A 5,058-nucleotide genomic window follows, 5' to 3' on the forward strand; every position below is an offset into this window, starting at 1 on the left:
TTCTGCATTACTGCAATCTGTTCTTGTAACACAGTGAATTGATCAATCTCCAAAACCCCTGAAACCTTCTTGGGATCATTCATTGAGTCTGCATGCCAATCAGGATTCCTTTGTGCAATTTGATTCAGCAAGGTATATAATTCTTCATATGTTTTCTCCAAAGCTTGACCCCCTGCTGCTGAATCTAAGAGAATCTTTGTATTAGACTCAAGGCCTTCTATAAATGTATGCACCAAAACATCATTCGATTGATGGTGATGAGGACAATTTTTGAGCATGCCCTTGAATCTCTCCCAAGCTTGGTAGAGATTCTCTCCATCTTTCTGTCTGAAACTCAATATCTCAATCCTTAATCGTGCAATTTTCTAAGATGGAAAAAATCGAATGAGAAACCTTCGAGCACAATCTTCCCATGTAGTGATGGATTGGTGTGGTTCAGTAAGTAGCCATCTTTTTGCTTCTCCCAGTAGAGAAAAAGGAAAGAGTGTCAATCTAACATAATCAGTATTCACATCTTCAAGAATATATGTATCGCTTATGTCCAGGAAGGTTTGTAAGTGCTGCTGCAGATCCTCATGTGAGAGTCCCTGAAATTCTCCCGCAGATCTCAATAATTGCACCATATTTTATTTCAATTCCCACCGAACTCCTGGTTCAGGCTTCAAAATACTGTTAGTCACGAGGTGCGTAAGTGGGATTGCCACCTCACAAACAGGTCTTGCGACTGGTTGAACAGGAATAGCTGGAACAACAGGAGGTGGAACATTTCCAACATTTGGATCAGCAACTATAGGATCGCGTATTTTTGCTATCTGTCCCTGTTGAATGTAGTATTAAGCTCTTCATCTCTGATGAAAAATTACTTCTGGTTCTGCAAAGGGCTCTACTAACTCTTTATCCCTAGCCAGTCCAATATTCAGCTAAACCTGCAAAAATTCAGCCACTAAGATCAAGTTATTAACACTTAAACTTATTATCAAAAACCAAAAATTAAAGCAATTTACTAATTCTATTTGATCCCCGGCAGCGGCGCTAAAAACTTGATGCGTCCCTACGGACACGCAAGTGTACGTGATCATGCAAGTAATATATTGACTTAGATAGTCAAATATCATTCTCTCTAGGATCAATAAACTAAAAATTTATTCAATGTTTAGTTCAAGACAATTGAGCATTAACTGTTTTTCCTTCTCCGTGATATGCCAAGTGCGCAGGTGGCACGCTACCAACGTAAAAATGCCATAACTCCTTCACTGAGTGCCGGATTTGGGCGAATTTGGTATCGATGGAAATCTTATTAAATTTTCCACACAATGAAAAGTTGAAATCTTGAAAATTCTACATTAAATAAATATTATTTATTTTGGGAGATATCCCTTAATATTCTAAGAATGAATTTAAGCTATGAAAAATATGGGGTATTACAATATCTCTCTCTTGGGAACATTTGTCCTCAAATATGGCTAATTAGGCTAAAATTATAGAGGAATCTAAGGATATAATCTATCATTCACAACCAAAATAAACTGTATGACTGAATCCCAACGTAGTGGGCTACTGGACTGATCTATGAGTGCACGAACTTTCATAAGAATAGCTATATGGCTGAGATCGAAATGAGAGCTTCAACTTATGAATAACCATTACTTTAAGTTGGATCTAATTTCATGGAAAGAGAATGAGAGGTTTATGACATGAAAGCATTACAACATCTTTCCTTGGGATCGTTCGTCCCCAAATGATACTGATTTGGCTGAAATACTTGGAAAAGTCTGAGATGATACGCAGGATACTTATGAACTGAATCATGACTTAATATCTGAATTTGAAACTGATGCATATACTGATCTGAATTCGAAATTTACATGGATATGAACAAACTACCTCTTGAAATGGCCATACTTATAAAAATTCAAGTAGTGAGACTAGACTAAATTGGAAGATGGAAAACTATAGAGATTTGTCTGTCTAACTGTTAAATTGGATTTCTGGCGACACGGACTGAATCATATTGAATGCTCATACCCAGATGGAGTACTTCTTCAACACTTTTCTAAGAAACTCTAACGATATTAGGGAGTAAAGGACTCCAGGCATGATTTGAAGAAGACCTCTGAATAAGAGATTACAACATTGCTACCACTCTATAGCATGGAACATAGACCCATAAACCATACACTGGGATAGGATTGAATTACTAGGTCTTAAGCAATACAACTTCTAATTTTCAAGCTTAGCAATACTTCTCAAACACTCCCTCAACTATACTATTCCCTTCAAATATCATACTAGCTTAATTCGGCTTATAATTCTCACATGGCATTGATAAATCTGTCTACTAAAGTCTAAACTGTACTAAATGCTCTCATCGTGGTCAAGCCTAACTCGAACTCACAAGGTACCGCCATAATACTAGTCTTGAACCATGGATTTAATACCCCAAGAATTATCGTAACTACTCCGCTCTAAAATAATTCTTCTTATCACTTCTATAACAAATTCAACCTCTTACTAGGAAATTCATTAATGCACTACTCGTATATCCTCTTATACACCAACATGACGTTCAAGCCTATCTCCATAACCACATATGCACTTCCAAACAAATACCCATAAAAGCATCTTTTTCATATTCTCTAACACTTCTATTAATAGCAACTTTCATGAACATTCAATTCATAGGATGATACACATAAAATATTCTCAACTAACCATGTCATACACAAGAAAATAAACTTCATCTAAAAAATTCTTTCATTTATATACCTACGTGAAACAAGCATACAACCATCTTCCCAAACATAACACATTTACTCTCTCCCATCTACACAAGTATTCATCATCACTACCTTGATATAGGGAAAGGTCAGCAAAAGGTTGGAATACCCGAGTCCAAAACATGAAGGGATGCTAGGCATAACTTGACACTTTATCGAGGCTTGAGAAATAGAGTATTCACGACATGGGTTTATTAAGGAGATCTAATCTGAGGACGTACATGACGTGGTAAGACTGGATTAAATTTAGTATACCTTAATTTCCCAAAAACTAAACTGAATAAATTGTAGCTTCTATCTGAATAACAAATACTGAAAGTCTAAAATTAAACTCATAGTCCGACAAGCCTCTACTACTAAAGAACTAGAGAGCCATTGGGACAGACCCCCAACTGACTTGGGCTAAACTGAAAATGATAACTCAATTACTATGAAAGCAGGTAATCTTAAGAAGTAGGCCCTCAAATCACGAGGACTCACCAACTGTGGGAGTGTAGATAGAGATGCTCAAACTACTTGCGCTGCTGATACTGAGCACCTGAACCTACATTATAAGACAATGTAGCATATAGATATATATATGGATCAACACTTTGAGGATGTACTGAGTATATGGGGGTGTAATGCATAAGCAAAATATCATCATAGTTAGAAAGTAAATGTATGTGGATGTATATGACTCACATAAGTCAAAATATAAAATCATGTATAACAAATGATACTTGTAAATCTAGTGAGTCATAACACTTAGTCTTATAAAAGCTTTTCTATCATTATTTTCTTTTGAAAATTAGAAGCTTTGGGAGCTTTGGAAATATTGGAACTTTGGGACTTAGGGACTTTGGAACTCAGGGAGTTTCTTCTAATCGACATAAACCATGTGAGTTGACATGGAGTCCAACGTCTTGCCCATGTTGGGGAGAGCTGTTCTACCCTTTCCATCAGAATAGAACCTTAATTTAAGTGATCACTATCTTAGCCCACTATGGGCAAATCAGAAATGTATGATGGCACATAGTTCTGGGGCATGATACCTTAGAATCATACCCAACTCGGTGCTAAATACTACTCCCATAATTATTGCTCAGAACTTTTAGGAAATCCACCTTAAAACAGCACAAAGGTTTATAATGAAAACCAATTATACTTCTCTTTGCTTTAAATCATTAAATACGTGGATTCCTATCTTAGCTTAGCTTCGAAAGATCAATCTTTCTTTAAAATTTGATTGTTTGCTTGTTAAAGCATGCTAATAATATACTATTCATGAAATATCAAAATTCATACTTGGGTTTAAAGCATATGTACTTAAATGATCATAATTTCATAATGAAGCTTAATTCTCAACAATTATCTTGGAAATACTTGAAAATATCAATTCACAAAAGGGATGTACAATTCATGATATAAATCCTCAATTCAAAGAATAAATCGGTGGGATAAATATGCAATTCTAGGCTTAAATCACTTAATCTTCATAAACTTAAAACAAGATACTTTGGGTATAAACCCCAACTTGTGAATCATGTAATATTTAATAAAATCCAAGTTTTTTTGGGGCACAAGAACAAAAGATTTGTCCTTGTTCAAACCTCACATACCTTGGATAATGAACTAGATGAACAAACTTTCTTTTGAGACTTTATTTGTGCTATTGAATGATGGTTCTTGGAATTCTTGTGTTGGGAATCTTGAATATTGAATTAATTTGGAAAAAGGATGGTAGAATTTTGGGATTCTTGAGGTTGAAAGTTGGAGCTTAGGGTTTTTGGTTGAGAGGAATCTTGAGAAATATATCATAAGATGCTTGTAATATCCCAAAATATTGTGTTTAGACGGAATTAGGGGATGAAAAAAAGTCCAAAATACCCTTTTTGACTTCTGAACGAAACTTAAAAAAAGTAACTGGGTCTCGATTTAATGGGCCACCGTGATGCGCCACTATCGTGGTGGCTCACTGAAAACTAACGAATGGGAAATTGGGGTCCTCTGCGGTGCAGAGCTATCACGTTGTCCCACTGGATTTTGAAAATTAGGACCTGGAACTTCAATGAGATGCTCCACCATTATGATGCCCTATAGAATGCCATTTTGGCCTTTAACGCGGCACGCCCTTATTGCGTTGGGCTACTAAAATTTGATAATTGGGAAAATAAACCTCTCCCCAATGTGTCAATATCGTGAAGGTCCACTAGAAATTGAAGAATGGGAATTTGGACCTCGCCACGATGCACCAATATCACAGTAGTTCACTAAAAAGGGACAATTATGAAATTGTCCT

At 36.0% G+C, this 5,058-nt stretch overlaps 1 non-coding gene across 1 annotated transcript; it reads left to right on the forward strand.

The window, feature by feature from the left end:
• The first annotated feature begins 249 nt into the window (after positions 1 to 249).
• On the forward strand, positions 250 to 356 carry LOC124890299. Its single transcript, XR_007049100.1, has one exon. It is a non-coding gene; the product is annotated as a small nucleolar RNA R71 (small nucleolar RNA).
• The last annotated feature ends 4,702 nt before the right edge of the window (positions 357 to 5,058 follow it).

The sequence above is a fragment of the Capsicum annuum genome, unplaced genomic scaffold (genome assembly GCF_002878395.1).
Source record: "Capsicum annuum cultivar UCD-10X-F1 unplaced genomic scaffold, UCD10Xv1.1 ctg1491, whole genome shotgun sequence".
NCBI classification, from domain to species: Eukaryota; Viridiplantae; Streptophyta; class Magnoliopsida; order Solanales; family Solanaceae; genus Capsicum; species Capsicum annuum.